At 42.2% G+C, this 18,879-nt stretch overlaps 1 protein-coding gene across 5 annotated transcripts in view; it reads right to left on the reverse strand.

Moving 5' to 3' along the window:
* The window catches only part of LOC109520337 (receptor-type tyrosine-protein phosphatase delta-like), a 227,093-nt gene that overhangs the window by 129,598 nt on the left and 78,616 nt on the right, over nucleotides 1-18,879 (reverse strand). For 4 of the 5 annotated variants that reach the window (XR_002169159.1, XR_002169160.1, XR_002169158.1 and 1 more), the window contains exons 5-6: nucleotides 4,037-4,107; nucleotides 3,286-3,431 (exon numbers count right to left, since the gene is read on the reverse strand). The gene's annotated coding sequence lies outside the window, so the exon portion shown is untranslated. The remainder of the gene's footprint in view (nucleotides 1-3,285; nucleotides 3,432-4,036; nucleotides 4,108-18,879) is intronic. The other variant, XR_002169157.1, reaches the window with a different exon arrangement.

The raw sequence follows: 18,879 nt of genomic DNA on the forward strand, positions 1-18,879 counted from the left end.
CCCTCCCCCCCAAGTCGGCAGTAGCCATATTTCATGACACTGCCAGCTGTCTTCGGAGCCAATCAAGCATATTTAGCTGTCCTCGTCTCACACACGCGCACACACACACGCGCACGCACACACGCACACACGCGCCCACAAATACCCCCTCCACCCCCCTCCCAAAGCAATTATTACTCCCCATTTTTTTTACTGTGCCTCGCCATGGGGAAAATGAAGCGCGGTACTTATCAGTTCAATGCATACACAAGTGACTGGGACGGAGGGCGAGGAGGAGGCGCGCGCGGCACGCTCGCCGGCGCCATTTAAGGCGCAAAAAAAAAAAATGGCGAGCACTGGCTGCCATTAGCTGCGCGCCATCCGAACATTTAGGGGCAGCCGGCGGAGCGGCGGCGGCGGGAGATACAGAGATAACCGTAAACATGTCACGAAAAATGCATTGTTATTTGCATTCATCGCGGGAGGAGGCAAATTGATGCGGGGTCAGACAGGGAAGGTGAGGGTTTATGACCTGTGTAGAGCGCCGCTGTCTACAGCGCTGATCTATCGGGCCGGCCAGCCTTGTCAGGCTTTACGCCTGATTATATTATCATGGCTGACAAGCAATGCGAGAGAAAAATCGTGCCCACGCGCAAACGGGAAACCAACAGTGGAGGCCTTTGTTCTGCGGAAAAACAAAAAAAAAGCCACAATTCCTCCAAGAGGTTCGGTTGCAGTTCGGAACGTTTTGGAGGCTACTGTACTCTTTCTTTCCCGAGTGATAGGCACATATCACATTTTCTTACCAACGCGCACAGTCACGCTTTTTCTTATGATTATTATTATTAATAAACCGGGCTTGAAGCCTCCTGCTGATGGCTGCCATTTCTTATCACGCCGCCTCAAGAAAGCACTTTTGGAGGCGGCGAAAATGGAAGGCGTAAATGTTCAAATGACTTAAAGCTGCCGACGAAGGTCTGTGCAGATATGTCGAAAATAGAAAAGAAAAGTGCGGAAAAGTCCATCATTCTAAATGTGCCATTTGCACATTCGCCCCACTGTTGCTGCCTCCGCTAACCTGAGCCAGCTTGATGAACATACATGCTTCATCTTGGTTTTTTTTTTTTTTTTTTTGAGTAGCTGCTGCGTTGAGAGAGAGAAGGGGAGGGCGGATCACAAAAGCACAGCGGGAAAGGAAGACAGAGGGGGACGCGAGGGGCTAAGAAAAGACGAATGCAGAGCCACGAGACATTTGTGCTTCCATGCGCCTGCTCCCAACTGTTCCCAGTGTAGCAGACATGGGCCACAGCACAAACAGATGGCAAGGAAGTGTGTGTGTGTGTGTGTGTGTGTGTGTGTGTGTGTGTGTGTGTGTGTGTGTGTGTGTGTGTGTGTGTGTGTGCGTGCGCGCGCGCGCGCGCGTGATGTGGAAAACACTGCAGATGCATCAACTCTGCATCCCAATAGATAGATGTATTAGTGTATTTTATCAGAGCGTCATTGAAAAGTTAATTTCGGTGGTGGCAATGGTAAAGCTGGTTGATTCTCTACTGCTTGACTGCCATCTAGTGGATGGGTTGGGATTTAGCTCTACAGCATTATTACAAAAAAAAAAAGACTTGGCATGAATATATTCTACCGCGCTTTCAATTATTTTGTGTTTGAGTGCTGAAGTGCAGGGAAGTCGATCTGAAGTTGTGGATCGAATAATTTTATGGTGACTTTAGTGTTATTTAAAATGCCAAATTTAGTAGGAGTGATTGCAAAAACAAAAAAAAAAATGTGTAAAGTAGAAAGTCATTGTTCAGACTGCATGTTTCAACTTTTTTTTAAATTAATGGCATTAATTAAAAGGGCTGTGCAGGGATCGACTGGTTAGCATGTCGGCCTCACAGTGCAGAGGTGTAGGGTTCAATTCCGGCACTGGCCTTCCTGTGTGGAGTTTCCTCCCACATTTCAAAAACACGCATGGCAGATTAAATGTTCTAAACTGTAATAAATGTTGTGTTTTGTTTTTAAAAAAAAAGTGTTTGAAAAACATATTTTTAATTCTTACATTTTTTTAATTGATTTAGATTTTTTTTCATGAAACATTCATGAATCATAATTTTCAACTATGTCATTCTGAAAACAGCATTTTTATATTTAATTTCAAACAGTGAAGTTTAAACTTGTTCCATGTGCCTTTTCTTTCAGAGGGCTTCATGAACAAAGGGCGCCATCTGGTGGCTGTCCTGATTTAAAGCCCGCATGCTGGACGGAGGATCGTGTGTGGGGTGGGGGCAAATTTCATGACTTGGAGAGCGAGCTGCAGCATTTCATGTCATGTGACCATCCTCGTCATGGATTCAATCGTCACCTCGCTGCTCACCCCCGAGTAGTTTCCATTCAGATCAGTTTTTCTTAATTCCGTTGCACGTTGGAAAAATAACAAGCTGCTTCGGAGCGTTGACGCTGCGCTCTGCTGATTTACGTGATTAATTTATGCAAATGAGGCATACTGGTACAGGGGAAGGACATCACCAGATTGGGTATTGCCTAATAAAGCGGATTCCAATGCGAGGGCTGTAAATTACACAACCGTCATGTTCAAGTGTCCAATATTATGTTCAAATGATAACTTCTATGCAAATTATAATTTATTCATATTTCATCTTATGAAGTCAGACAATGAAACGTGATCATTTCAATGTTGGCTGAGGCATTAAAAAAAAAAAAAAAAAAAAAAAAACTGAAAACAAAATGATACCCAAAAGGGAGCAATGCAGTATATCAAATGAGAATATTTGATTTCATACATTTGAATGTTTTTATCATTTTTAATGTCATCGTATTTTATTATTTTTAATTGTTTCATTTGGTAGTTTAGTTTTTTATTGATATATAGATATATATCTATTTTTTATTTATTTTGTAATTATATGCATAGATATAATTTTTTAGAAACCGAACGAGGGAAAATCATTGATCTTTTTTATGCCTTCTGAAATGTAAAAGAATAAATATTTTTTTCATGTAACAATTGTAACATTTAAACATGTTTAAGTTCATATCAAGAAGAAATATTCTATTTTTTCTGAAGCAAGGAAGATCATAGCACAAACACATTAATGCTTTTCCGAGTTTGTAAGATGGGAGTTCTATTGTATACTGCACAGTGTACTGGGAAGTGTTTCTCATTTTCTGGTTAACGATGTTAATTTTATTTTGTCTTCTTGAATGCTTCAAAAAGAAAAAACAAATCATTGTAATTGCAATTGTTTGACTGAGGGGATGCTGTGTGTCTAAGAAAGTGGGCCTGCTTACCGTAAAATGAGGCTGGGGTCATGCAGATGCCGACATGCTGTCCCGATGCCGTGGGTGTACCTTGCTGACCCACCGGTGAAACCAGCACGCCCGGCTGAACGGAGTGGCTGAACCAGGAAAACACAATGGCAACGAGTATGTTAATTCTAATAGATGGGATACAGGAAAAGCACAGTCATCAGTCACCGTGTTGAAAATTTAGATTCATAATCTAAATAAAAATAAAATAAACAGGCAGACATCTTATTTGGATGAATATTACATTAAACAAAGTAGAAAAAAAAACCAGTTTGAAAAATCAATTCCAATCAAAAAGATAAATTGAATCAAATATAATAATACACTTCATTGCAAATATTAGAATAAATTCCCCAAATACAATCAAATCCAAATAAAATAAGGACGAAAAACACCCCACGTAAATCAAGAATAAATTCCACAATAAAATAAAACTAAATAAATGGTTGGCATTCAGTTGTTTGAAACTACAAATGCAGTAAACGCTCATTTCCACCAGAGGTCGCTGCAGCATCAGTTATGCACTGTATCCAAATCTGTTGTACGTACAGTCCAGGGATTTTATGATCAGTTCAAGAGCCAGGAAACAAAATATTCATATAAAATAATTAAATATACTCAACTGTATATAAAAAAATTGACAAAATGTCATTTGAATCTCTCTCTCTCTCTCTCTCTCTCTCTCTCTCTCTCTCTCTGTATATATATATATATTTGGGAGGAAATATCTTACCTATTAAGAATAAGAGTTGCTATTGCTGCCTCAGACCAGAATGAAGATGAGCAAAACTCCTCTGAATTTCCCTGCAGAAACACAAACAGATGAGTTCAAAGGTCAATGCATCCACTTTGTTTTTGCCATTCGTGTCAGTCGTAATTTGAAAAACATGATTTGGTGTGATTTTGGTCGGCCCCCACCGCCGGCCACATGTGGCAAATTAGTCATCAGCTGCCACCCAACCTGCCTTCTTCCCATGCCAAGTGTTGGTTCCAAGCCCATCCGGCAGGTGCGGCGGCGTTTGCTTTCTTTGTGCGAGCGAGCGAGCTGCTCCAACATCACAGCCCGCTTTTGAGTTTGACACCATTGTGTCGAAAAAGTCTGCGCTCAGCTCGTCAGGCTCAAACAAGGCAGCTCCAAATGAACACAAGCGGAAGAGCGGCGCTTCTGTTCCGGCTCGGTCCCGTCTGCCTGGCATCACTAGAATATTCATTATGTTCAACATGAATTGTGCAAATTCCACAGAAGGACTGGGTTGGGTCGGCGAGTTTATATTTTGAGGCCCGAGTATGCCATTCTCGTACCAAATGAATCACTTGCGGCAAAAACTTAAAAAAAAGAAACCACGAACAGTTGGCCAATTTGGTTTGAAGCGGTCATTTTAAGTTTACCAAATTGATGCCTTTTATTCATCACTAATGACAAATAGAGCTTCAGTATACAGCTGTGCCTTGAGATAAGAGTTTAATTGTAAGGTGACCATGCTCATTACTATAAATAAATAGATAGATAGATAGATAGATAGATAGATAGATAGATAGATAGATAGATAGATAGATAGATAGATAGATAGATAGATAAAAAACATATCTCCAGTGCTCTTTTTCCATTGAAATGAATGGAATTGCCATTAATCCGTTCCAGCCTCACTCCCAAAAAATTGCAATGTCCATTTTAATGACGGACAATAGAACCTCGTAAGACGGCAGATGAACTTTAATGACTTGCCATAAATCAGACAAAGGCGAAAAACACATCTCCATCAGGTTGATGTGATTCAGGTGCCACCCTGAAGTGATTAAAAAGGCAAAAGTGTCAAAAAGTGACGGTATTGCTTCCATCCTTACCCGGATGTGCAGGATAAGCTTGCAAAGTGGAAGGATGGCACGAGAGACGTGGAGGGTAATGGCCTGATGGAGATGGAGACGCAGCGAGGGAGGTTGTGAAGAGGGGAAAGCGCATTAAGGCTAAAGTGAAAACGAGGAGCTCCGTGTGCCACTTTCAGGAAATTCGACACCTCCTTTTCCCCTCTGTCTCTTTAGCACCACCACCACCCCTGGCTCCCTCCCGCCGGAAAATATGATCTTAAATATACAACCTCTCCTGCCACCGTATCTCCTCACATTACGATGGCGGCTTTAAAAGCTTTTGTTGGATCGATTTTGAACTGTTTGCACCGATCGGATAAAAGGATGGATCAAGCTCCGAGTGGTGATAAATGTGCACTCTTTCAATGACGAAGAGTCGAAATAAACATCATACTTTCAAGCAAGGGTCATTTAGGATCACGCATTTAGGACTGCTGCATCTGATTGCCACTTACTTGGGCAAACACCTGAGTACGAATTTGTCAGTCAAATACGGGCCTGCAATTCTCACAAAACAGATGGCGCATTGCGTTGCAGTACAAAAATGCACGACTGCCACAGACGTTGCATTGACCTGAAAAATAAAAGTTTATCTGGTCTCTTATTTCATGAACTACAACCGGGGTTCTGAACGTTTTTGAGCTTTGGGCCCAACTTTTCCTGTCTCAAGTGGCCCGGGACCCACTCACATCTGATTTCAGCTGACTGTATCTGACAACATCAAATAACTGTATTTTCCGCACTATAAGGCGCGCCTAAAAGCATTCCATTTTCTCAAAATCCGACAGTGCACCTTATATATGAAATCAAAATTCAGATTTCTTGGACGTAGTATTTTAAATGTTTTGTAAAGCACCGGGTTACAGCTGCAGCGTTTGTGAAAGTGCCATATAAATAAAGCTTGATTGTATTGTATTCTCTTTAGCATAGCTCCATCTAGTGGATTAGGATTGTATTTTCTTTAGGGTAGCTCTATCTAGTGGATGTGTAATGGAACCGTAGCCACGATTGTTGCTTCTATCCTATGTGCCTTATAACGCGGTGCACCCTGTATATGAAAACAGTTTTCGGCCATTCACTGAAGGTGCGCCTTTTACTCCGAAGCAACTTATAGTGCGGAAAATACGGTAAATAATCTCACGCAATGTGATCATCACAAAGACATAAACTTTGACACCCAATAAGATGCCAAACAGGCAAAGAATTCCTGAAATAAATGAAGCTTAGAATGTCAAGTGAAGTTTATGACCACAAAAATAACGAACAATTCGATTTTAGCAAAAAGGATCCAAAAGGTTTTGGCTTTTGGTGATGTTTGTCATGACCTTTGCGTTTTTTGTTGTTGTTGTTGTTGTTTTGTTCTTTTAAAAGCATATCCATGATTTTCGTTGTTGGCTTTCTTCTTCAACTTTGTGTAGTAAATAAGTGACTGATTCGTTATCCCCACCTAGTGGCAGAAAACTGTATTGTAACTGAGCTTCTAATGTGCTGTATTGGTCCTCTGGTTAAGAATGGACTAGGAAATTGTTTTTTAATTCTGTCTACCCCAAGATCTGCAGCTTCGCCTGCCCCGTGTGATGTAATTATCATTATACTCGCCAAACGGTGATGTCGCAACTCATTTACATTGATGATTCTGTTTCTGGGCTCTGAGTGTGCATAAAGGCACATCGGGTGCGATTCCCGAGCTACGCAACTAGTCGGTGCTACCGTTCCGCCAAAGCCCAACATTCCCTTTGTCGTAGGCTGACCCATTTTTCCCTCCCTCACCTGTGCCTCCTTCCTCAACCTCGCTGCCTTGCATTGTTAATTAGAAACGGGCATGAGAGCGTTAAGTGGGGGTGCTCCCATACGACTGGGTCATCTTCCCAGGTTGTTTGCTGAGTGGGCAGCGGGAGGGAGGAACGAGGGGCATTCGAGGAGCATGGGAGAAAACGTGGAGCACTTCAAAAAGCGCCGCAAACAACGGGGAGGGGGAACGTTGGAATTGGTCAGGTTGGGGCGGCGTTGACGAGCGGCTGTCTGGAGTCTCGGGACCGGCGTGCCGAGCATTTCCGCACGCGCTCGCCATCCATCTTGCCCGTTTCATTTTCACTTCTCAGGCCAGAGGAGCGCCGGAGCCGTCTCCGAGGAGTCCGGTTAATAATGTGAGACAGAGTGGATTTAATTAAACAAAGGCGAGAAAGGTAATCACGGAAAGGAGCGTTATATTGCAAGTCCAGTTTTCACGGGATTGTGTACGGCCGTTTTGTGGGATTAAACAAACACATCAGACAGAATGTGTATGTCGTCGGTCTCAGGCAGAATACGGCCATCTTGCATGAGTTACAAAACACTGGATCACTCGGGTTAATATTTCACACCTTATGTTGCTTTAATATGCCAAAATCTGGAAACACAAACTACAAGGATATTTAAATAATGTAAGTAAAGTAAAGAAGTGGATGTGATGCCAGGAATGGAGCCGCTTATCCCACTTTTGTCAAGATTTTTCATTTTTTTCCAAGCGAAAGAGGAAGAAAACCTGACAGCGAGGCCAAATAAATTTCCCCGCTGCCTTTATGGTTCTGTTACACACGAGAGTGCACATTGAGCTGTCACCGGCAAATAAGAACAAATATCCTGCCGTCACAGTGGGATCGGAAAGGTGGAACAACATGACAAATGTCTCCAGGTGAAGGATCAAACTTTTGGATGAGAAACAACATTGCTGGATTGAACAGAATGTTTGTGGCTTGGGTTTGCGGTGCATCGCACTGAATGTCAGACATTCCGTTATTTCATCCCTACAATACCGGTATTAAGATAGCATTCAGTTTATTAGCATTCATGCTAATGCCTCTTATTCCGTTCCCAATCACGTGTAAATGGGCAATAAACTCAACACTTCACATCGAGTTTAAATGGAATTATACTTTTTTTTTTCTTTTTTAAATACTTCTTTAGCCTTTGCCTTGTGATTTGGCATTTCTTCACGAATGACAGGAATGGAGAGGGTGCGTGCATGCAGATAAACATTAAGTTTGTGATTTTTTTTTGTTTTTGTGCCAGATCTAATTTCTAGATTATTAATCTTTTTAATTCATTAATTTTTTTATTCCTGCCAGTGGTGATAATTTGCAGAGGGCACATGTCGGGGGGGATTAAATTGCTTCTAATTTTATCACTGTTTCACTTCATGCAGGTGATGTCACCTTTTTTCCGGCATCTCGCCTTTCTTTTAGTGTTCCCGGCGTCCGTTCCCCGCTTCCTAAACTCCTTCAAACGGAACCAGCACATTCTGACGAAATACATAAATAATCACGATAAGATCAAACGTGCGGCTCAGTTGTTGCTACGGCAACCCCCAAAGAGCTAAATGTAGGTAAAAATAATACCACTGATAAAATAATACTACTGATCAATCAACCATGATATCAATACAGAACAAATGAAGAGTATAAAGATTTGACAGAGGCAGTGGCCACATTTTATAGCAACAAATACGTAATAATTGGACCCAAAATGATAGCTTCAGCATCGATGTAATGGTATTCCATGTGAGAAGCAACTCAAGGAATTCTGGATCATCTTTGGGGACCAGCCAGGTTCCACTCGGCTGAGAATTTTGAATTATTGACAGACAATGTCAAAGTGATATCAGAATCAGATTGAATGGCCAAGTATATGCAAGAAAGACACAAGGAATTTACTTCCCAGTTCCAAACCGTTCAGAAGAACATAAGACAGCAACTACCAATATGGGGTGGGGGACAAAACGAGAAGCCTGGCAGGTCGCTGTTCCAAAAACGTCGACACAGGTATGTGTGTAAATATGCCACAACCTATAAACCCAGACAAGCATTTCATATTCACTTGACAAAATTACTCTTACAAATAATTGCTTAAGACTTTGAAAGCTATTCACAGTCGAGTTGTATCATTTAAAAAAAAAAATTCCTAGACACCAATTTCCTATCAGTCAAGACTTTGTTGGCATCTTGTGGCATCTTAGGGCTTTACGGAAAGAGCACAAAAAAATTAAAATAGAGGAATTTTCCATCAAAAAGCCGAGGATAAGTTACAGAAAAAAAAAAAAACATTGTGGAAATAGCAAATTGAGATAGGCAGGGTTTGACCAGACTGGCTCGACCTGAAGACCTTGTTTTCATTCACAGATGGTCCGCTGGGTTTGAAGCAAAGCCGACGTTACACTCACGCTGTTTGCAAAGGCTGGCCGTGTTGAACAAGGCACACTCAAAAAAAAAGGTAAACAGCTCATCTGGCTTGGCCCAGAGGGTCTTCCAATTTTTTTTTTTCAGCGCAAGAACTATTTGCTGTGGGTGGGTTTCATCTTGTTATGGTGCGGCTCAAGTTGCCATTTTCAGTGACACTTAACCAATTGGCCATTTGAGCCAATACAAAATCCGAAAAAAAAATTCAGCCCTCAAAGCCCTCAGGCGCATTAAATTTCTCATCTCTCATAAACAGATCCACACACACACACACACACACACAAAAAAAAAGACAAAAACTATACCATTTTGGTTTCAAGTGGCCATTTAAGAGTCAATTTGTCAAATTTGACCCACGAATACAAGGCAGAAATAGAAAACCATTTGACTTGACATCATTTTGTTCGAAGGCTAGTTTGTAGTATTACCATGTGGATAGGGAAAAACAAAAAGAAATTATTCTCTTCACATTTTGCAATAGTGGCCCATCGACAGGAGGTCTGAAAGATGTTTAAAAGCTTTGGTCTCCAGATGGCGTGTTTAAGGACACGTCACTGGTTGAGATATTACATTTTGGTGAGATAACACGCTGTGAATGTGACAATCGTAAACCGCAATATTGACACCAGTTTCCACTGGTCCCGCACCTGAATGTCCATTTGGAAGTGAAATGATGGGACAGCGATGGGCATCTGCCTCTCAGCATGCACCAAAGTGGCCTCCGTCGTTGAAAACGCGGAAGGGACAGTGACAAGCACTTAGCCAGTCCCTCAGCAACCAGTCCTATTTCCCTCCTCTTATCTAAAGTGACAAGAGGGATGTTGCATGCCGCACCCACCCTCACACACACCCACCCTACGCCCAAGGCTCATCCCGCATTATCTCCAAGTGTACCAGCACCACGAGCTATCTAAGTCTCCCGATTTCTTCCTCTCGGGCCTATCTAAAAATATGGTGAAGAGGCTGACGGGCGAGTGGAAATACAAAGCACGCCTTTCAAACGGGCACGCGATGAACTGAGACGGCGAACGTAAAGTGACAAAACGTGAACGACGGAAAGCTGAGGCACTAATGAGGTATCGATCGCTCGCACTGATGTTCGCCCGTTTGCTCGTCCGAGCCCTCCTTGCATAAACCGCCATCTGCACACCGAGCCCTGCTGCGCCATATTGCGATTTCCAGCACATTGACTCAGAAATGTTGAAGGAGCCTCTCCCATTTTTTTTAAAACTATATAGGCCCAAAAGTAGCTTATATGACTACATGAATATGTATCCAAACACAACATGCTGGAGTGAAGACTGTGGTACATGGATGACATGATAGCAGCTTGGATTCCATTTCCTTTGTTTTTTTTTTGTTGTTTTTTTTTTTTGCATTTCCAGACACAGCTAAGCCTTGTTATTCACCGGGGAAAGGGACCAAGCCCTGCCGTGTGTGGTGACAATCTGCGAGTGACTGAACTCCACGCCCCCCCCACACCCCCAGCCCCCTCGCAAAGAGTTTTGTAATTGCCTAAAGATGCCATAAGACTGCTCGTACATCTCGATTGATTATTTACACTCTGTATTGGTCTGTAAGAAAATGGACAAAAAATAAAGAAATAAAAAATATTCAACACCATGCTTCTAGCATGTACGCAATCATGAATCCATGTTACATAAACAACAGAATTCAGTAGTTCATTCAAACACAAACTACCTTGACATGAGACTCAAAGGTACGTTCGCCCACTGTCCTACCTTCTATGATTTTTAATTTTAAAATATTGTACAAAGAAAATCAAACTTTTTTTTTTTTAAAGTGGACCCGCAATGTAACATGAAGATTCATTAAGTTAAATTTGAAGAAAAAACAGCTAAATAAATGCAACAAATGGGAACATGATTTCACGAGGAATTTAAATGCTTGGTGGCTCCAATTAAGAACGTTAAGGGATCGTTTGTGTCAAGCAGGCCATACTTTGCTCACCACTTTGCAAGACCCCTTTTTCTGTACTCAATTTTAAAAAATTCACCAGTTGCGTACAAACCACAGGGAGTCTTACATTGCTCATTTTATCTTACGCTGGCGTACCTTCTCGGGCCTTGAGCCACCCCCCACATAATGAACCTGGGAAGACACTCTTGGTGCAAAATCAATAGTTTGAGCTGCTTTAAAGCCCTCCACTCGGAGTCTTACGATGGCCCAGAATACATTAGAGCCGCTAACTACTCTGGGGCGTGAGGAAGAAGAAGGTAGCGCATGCATTCATCCGGCATTTTATGTATCACCCTTATCAGCCGCACGCAGAACATTAATCAGATGCTACAGTTTTATTAAGTGCCATCAATAAAGTCTGGGGCTATGAAGTCAAAATGGGGAGGCAACCATCATTCTGAGGACTTCATTTGGTTCCGGTATTGTCAGGACAACACAGCAACATGCTTTGGATTGGTTTCAGTCAGCGCTAACAGCAAAAGAAATCTTTCTGAGTATTTTAGGAGCGTTCAGTTGTATCAAAAAAAAAGAATAATAATAATAAAAATATACAAATTAAACTGTGGGTTTTGATAGTTTCCAAGCAGCTGAAATTATGTTGGCTGAAAAAAAATTAAAAAAGAAATTTGGGCAGCCTGGTGGTCCGGTGGTTAGCGCATCGACCTCACAGTGCAGAGGGTTAGATTCCAGCTCCGGCCTTTCTGTGTGGAGTTTGCATTCGATTCCAGCTCCGGCCTTTCTGTGTGGGTTTTCTCCGGGTTCTACAGTTCCACATTCCAAAAACATGCATGGCAGGTTTATGGAACATAAAGCGGATCTAGAAAATGGATGGATGGATGAAAAAAGTTCTCAGCTTCGACTTAAGCAAAAGGAAATTTGGCAGACATGTCTATTGTGAGGACACCCCAAAAAAAGTAACATCAAGTCAAATGCACAGGCAATGGCTCATTGATGTTTGATGCGACCATTTTTTGGACACGCCCTCCTTTTCAAACTTGTTCTGGATAAGTTTTCTGATCGCCACTAAATTTCAACCACATATACCACACAGTTGGGCGAATCTGGATTGTCAATATTCTTAATACTATTTCGTAAGGCAGGAAAGTCGAATGTAAAACACAGAAGTCGAATAATAATACAGCACAACGCGATTTAAATGGTCGGGTCCTTAAAAGCAGCCCATTGGCCGAAATGCACAAATGCAATGATGTTCCTATTGCTTTCAAACATGCAGCTTTGATTTTTTTTATTTGATTTTTTTAGAACTGTATCGATCAACGGCTGTCAACACCTTCAAAATGCCATCTCTTCCGCTAACGTGGCGTGCTTCTACTCCCCGTTGGCCGACACACAGTCCTCTACTGTATGCATGCGCTTGGCTTGTTAACGGCTTTCCAGCTGCCTTTGAAGCTCCAAGTTGCGGCAAGAGCACATGCAAGAAAACGGCTCGCCCCACTGGCCCCGCCATTAACTAATTGGCAGCATTGTGTGCGCAGCATGGGCTGAGGGAAGGAAGAGGAAACAGTCGTCTTCAAAAGAACGCAAGACAAGCTGACAGTCCCCATGTGTCTCCTTTCACATTTACGCTTTAATTTAGCGACGATTTCTTAAACAACCTGCTGAAACATGCACTTTTGCCGACAACGTGACACTGTGCCGGCGCGGCGGAACTTCTGCAATAACTCCGCAATGACATCTTGAAAGTCAGCTTGCGAAAATTGCACGCCTTTGGTGTGGCATCTGTGTGCAAATTAAAAGGCACGCTTGAAGCGCAAAGGCCACTCGATTGCCTAAAGAGATTCGTTTTCCCAGTAGTACAATGCGCGAGCCGTCGCGTATGACATGGCAGCCGAAAGCCATTTAAAGCGATCAAGATGACACATGATGTCAAAGGACACCTCGTGCAGTTAAAACGGCCCCTTTGTCGCATGACAGCTTGAGAAACGGCGGCTCTGCCGCAAGTCGTGCTGAACCCTTTCCCCTGGAATGGATTTGAAGGACATGTTAGCGTATAACGGTGCACTAAAGAGTCTCTTCAAGGCAATACCGTTACTACGTTATTACTGCAATTTATCGTAAAGTAATATACCACCTTATATATTACGCTCGGGTTCTGTGTCTTCAAGGCTTTTTTTTTGTGGTTCTAGGGACTGATTGATAAAGAAAACTCACAAATTGGGCATCGCGCATCTTTATTTTACTTATTTTTCTGTCGCTGAAATCGTTGTTTCCTTCGGTGATTTTAACATGCTGAGCACATCCTCCGGCGGATTCAGATCATCAGAGAAAAGTGCTGACTAATCCTCATCCTTAAATGCATTCACGTTCAATAAAAGCTATTCATCAGCTTAAACCCGCCTGGAAGTTCAAACTAAATACGAACCACCTGGGGGGGAAAGGCTCGGTTGACAGGAGGACAGCGTTTGCTCAGCGGCTCAGGCTGTGTGTGTGTGTGTGTGTGTGTGGGTGTGTTTCTTCTAATTTACTTTCGTTTTGTTTTGTTTTCAGTGTTGGGGAATCATCCAAATGATGACTGATCGCGGAACACGGCGCGAGTGTTAAGAGTGGATCAACCATGATGCATCAAGAGTCAGGGCAGGGAGTCGGAGTCGACAGGTCATCGTTTTGACATGCATGGAACAGTCTAAAAAGACCACGATGCATCCATAACCAGGGCTCCAATGAGTCAGGGTACTCGATCTGAGAATTCATAACCACAACATTCATTTTGGCCCAGGTTGAGATGTGAAGTCCTTCTACAGAGAAAAAAAAGAAAACAGTGCACCACAAAATATCTGTGATGCCAGGAATTCAAGGCTGCAACACCAATTTTAGCCGGTGTCGAGATGTGAAGTCCACCTAGAAATACACCAAACTTCATTGCAACCAGAATATAACTGTGAACTGTCCGCAAAAAAAAAAAAAAAAAAAAGATCTGTGACCGTGGACATTTGTTTGTAGCTCCACTATGACGGATAATCAAACAGTAAATTCAGATTAGCACATTTCGGACTTCCATCCCGGTCGAGTAGGCGGTGGTCGTGTTCCGACACCACGATGTGGAATCTTGGCGCAACCTTTCATAGTCTTGCATCATCTGGCGTAGGTGCATCCCTAACTCGCGGGGTACCGAGGCCGCCAACTTTGTGCTACCCAGGCCAGATATGTGCCTATTTATTTCCAACACACGCTGTGTTTTGCCTGTAGGCTGCAGCTGCAGATGGTTGCATGCGGCGGCGGCGGCGGCCTTCCCGGAGGGTCTCCGGAGGAACCGCAAGTAGAAGCTCCGACTCGGAACATCACGCGTCAAAGCTGTCTACTTTTTTGACTGCCGTGGTTTGCAACGGGTTGCTCTCCAAACGCCATGAAGTAAACTATCAAAACTCCCATCACTTGGATTTCTGTTCCTGCCTCTGCGCGCGCGTGCGAGTGTGCGCGTCTACGTGTGTGTCGCAGACAAACGGCACAACATAAGCATCAATTATCCCGGTAAACAAGTTTGGCCATGTAGAACATTCAATTACGTATTAAACATTAATAGCCGGGGCGTAATTCACCCATCCATTAGATCGTGTTAAACACGGACACTCAATCTTCTTAATAGAGCGTGAGTGACTTGGGAGCCCCCCCACACCCCAAGCATGAATTTAATCAGGGAATAATAATGGTGTGATCGGGTGGCAGTTTATTCCACAGAGGCCTTTGAATCACGCTACTAATGGCCAGCAAATGTAATTGAGGAAAGAAAAGCAACCGGTAAAAATCAAAGTCTGTCCATGAATCGCAAAAAGCAACACTCCCATCGATAAACGTATTGAGCAGTGAGCCATACATCTACAGGAATGGAGGTCTATTTTTTCTCCAGACCAGTGATTCTTAAAGTGTGAGTCACGTACGTGGCACCCTAAATACACAGGCTACGGAAAATGCTACGCCCAAGAATTACTGGCAAAGTACAGCTCACTTGTATAAAAAAAATCCCTGCAATATATTTGGACTGAATTTAAATGAGAGCTGTTTGATTTCTCTTTCATTTATCTGTGATTTGAACCGAATCATTATTCTATTTTTTAATTCGGCATGCGTGAATGGCGAAAGGTGCGTACGCAGGTTTGCTCCATTTTCTGACATGTAATGGAAGAGCATGTCATTGTTTTGCCTGTCGCGATAAGTCAATGGCATAGACGAACAAAAAAAAAAAGTGGTGCCTTGAGATGTGACATCAAAGTTTTCCATGGCCACACCCATCTGAAAGCATCTTGTACCACCAAAATGTAAGGAAATGGCCTTTAATGCATTCCAGCAGCCTCCATTCCCCTCAAAAAAATAAAAATAAAAATTCTGTGTATTTTAATGAGGGGAAAAAAATAGCACTCTATAAAATTGTACCTTACACATGAATCCACTAATGACAATTAAATAGGATTAAACCATGTTTGTCATATTTCATCAATTGATTGCTGCTCCTGGGATTCATAACACCTGAAGCCTTTCTCAGATCATCAGAGCGGCAAAGGATAAACGATACAGGAATGTCAGCACTGTGATATTGTCAGTGTACATGTGGTTGCTGCACCATTTGTTTTCAATACATTGCTTCAAGGGTGAAAGCAGCGCAACACAGATGCTAATCAGCATTAGCATTAAGCTAGTGGACAGAAAGGTGAAGCTATGGTTGTTTTAAATACACAAGATGTAATTCTCTTTGTTTTATGTTGATTTTTAGAGTAAACTTGAACTGGGAGTGGCAATAAACAGTTTGAAGCCTCATTTTGGGGTAATTGTTCACTCTTTGCCAAAATTGTAGTCTCGTGAAGTGAGTTGAGTTGAGTTCACTGTCACCATAAAGCGCTTATATTGCTAGTAAAAAACTAAAAATCATCTGAATGACTCGTAAGTCGGGTCACTGCTACATCAAATCATGTATTTGTTGTCATTAAACAATCATTTGGAGTGAAATAACAATAAGTGAAAAACAGCAGCCTGTCACAGACCAACAGAGACCAAATGTGAACATAATGATGATGATAGCAGGATGTAAAAAAATAAAATAAAATCCTGACTCTAATTTTCCACCACAGAACTTGATTTATATTTTTTTCCACCTTGTAGAACACAATTCCGATTCATACAGGCAGGTCCAGTTGAATTGCCAGCAGACCATGGCATTATTATCACGGCCGGCGTGCTTTCCACTTCTTACAAAGCCCCATGCGAGGTGTCGGGGTTCAGCTTGCCCAAGCCTGGGTGGTGCACCGTTTCGTTAGCCGAGCTTTGCCACCAGAAATAACAACGAATGGGGGGGCAAAAAAAGCCACGGAAATAATTGACGATTACTGTTTATTCCAAGCCTTATTGTTTGAGGCGCGTATTACTAATGGGAACATAATTAAGCCTTTACAACTGGATTATGAGAAATTAGTTTTTGCACCAAGCCATTTTTAATCCAGCTTTCAAATGATTGTTAAACAATTTGAGGCAACAGAAACAGGAGGGGGGGAACACATCCGACAATGAGGTTTACTGCTCATGACTATTCAAAGCGCACGTCATTCATGATATCTTTTCTTACATAAGAGCTAGATTGGGTTATGTTATTGGATGACCTTATCAATACTGCTCACTGTCCGTCTAGTGCAGGGATGGCCAACGTAAATGGGCCACAATTTTTCATCAGCGCTACCGGGTGACCACATAGGACCACATACTTCTGAACCAGATTTATGACAAAAATGCTGTTTTAAATATGAAAATAAATTCAAAATACGTGCTCATTTTATTTTATGATACATTTTTCATTGCAAGTATAAAAGGTCACTGTCCTAACACAACAACAAAGGGTTTGAAGCAAGAAAATGACATACAGATTTTTTTTTTTCCCCAGGACAAAAGGCTCTTTTGCATAAACATTACCATTCAAGGACAAGAACTGCCTCACAATAAACCAACAAAAGATGCAAAAAATCATTTGGTAAATGTTTTCCCATAAATCAACTCACTCAAAATAATAAGAATAATATTGAAGGTCTTCATTTGTCCTGCATGTCATTTCAAATCTGCAAAAAAAAATATTCGGCCGACTCACCCAATGTCAGTGTAAAGAAGACATGTAGACATGTCTGCCATCTAGTGGTGACTGGTGCTATTAAAACTTCAAATGAGACAACCCCCGCAGCAAGAAAATGCATATTTTGTCATCGGTGGATTCACATCTTCAGTTTTATTTTTCTTTTTTAATATTTTTCCATATTTTGGTGTTTCATAGTCGAGCTCAAGGCAAGCGGGCCAAGATCCAACCCACCACATCACTTAACGCAGCCCACAAAAAGCATATCAAATATGTTCATTTTACAACTTGAGGTATTCACAATACCAAAACGAGCCTTAATGGCTCATTCATGTGACCTGGATTATTTCCAAATTTCGGAACCACAAGCCAATTGCACTCAGCCGCATGAAATTTGGTCACCAAGGTGACCCAAAAAAACATCTCAAGAACACACTCCCTCTCCGACACAGGAATTCTGCCGTTTCGGTTGGAGGCAGCCATATTAGCGGGGCCATTTCCAGGAGCGCATTGACACCAAATCTGACTCATCTGCATCCCGGACTGGCAGAAATGTATTGATGCAATCATAAGTCATGCACCTTCGAATTTTTGCATGTCCCCTCGATCATCAAACCTTCAGTTTTAATTTTGACATTATGACGTAATGCTCCCGTCACGGAGGACATAACATTTTGGTTCAATGCCAGAATAGTATTTGTTGGCATAGGCGCTGTTGAGGAAAACTGCTTGCGAGCAAAATCTCCATATGTCGGCATCCCGTAATGAGCGGGATGCACGGGCTTCAGGTCACACCACTAAATCAAAAGAGTTGGTGATTAACGAAGTTGGGCCGCTGACAGGAACCTAAGCCCAAACCAATAACTCTGGACGCTGAATTTAATGTTGCTCCGAGAGGTGCTGTGAATCATCCACTTTACATTTTTCAATCGCGGCATTAATGTTCTTGGAAGAGCATGCTGCTCACACCTTTGGACTGTTGTGAGTTTCACAGGGCGAGACGATAGCAAGCTTTGACACAAAAGGTGTCAAATCCACCGCAGACAAGAACTTTTCCTCGCCAACTTCTTTCACACCTTTATCCACATATTTAAATTTAGAGCAGTGAATGATGTTGAAGGCGCGATGAACACCAATTAACACGCTTTCAGCTTGAGGAAAGTGCGAGTCTCTTGCCTCTTGGCACATCGCATCCCCACAAAGTTGCTTCAGAGAAAGCAAAGTCTTTTTTTTTTTTAAGCCTCCTGGAAAATTGTGATTTTTACCACCTTCTCCGCAAGTGCAAACCTCCTGTTTACCCCCGCTGTCTTCCTTGCCAGGTTTACAAAAATAAGCTCAGGGCGAATTGCGCTCTGCTCAACACTCTTATCCCAAGCGGTCCCTTGGACTTGTCAAAATCCTAACAAAGTGCCGAAGAAACCATTAAAAAAACTCCTTACCAGCCAGAAA

The sequence above is a fragment of the Hippocampus comes genome, unplaced genomic scaffold (genome assembly GCF_001891065.2).
Source record: "Hippocampus comes isolate QL1 unplaced genomic scaffold, H_comes_QL1_v1.1 scaffold143, whole genome shotgun sequence".
Lineage (NCBI taxonomy): Eukaryota > Metazoa > Chordata > Actinopteri > Syngnathiformes > Syngnathidae > Hippocampus > Hippocampus comes.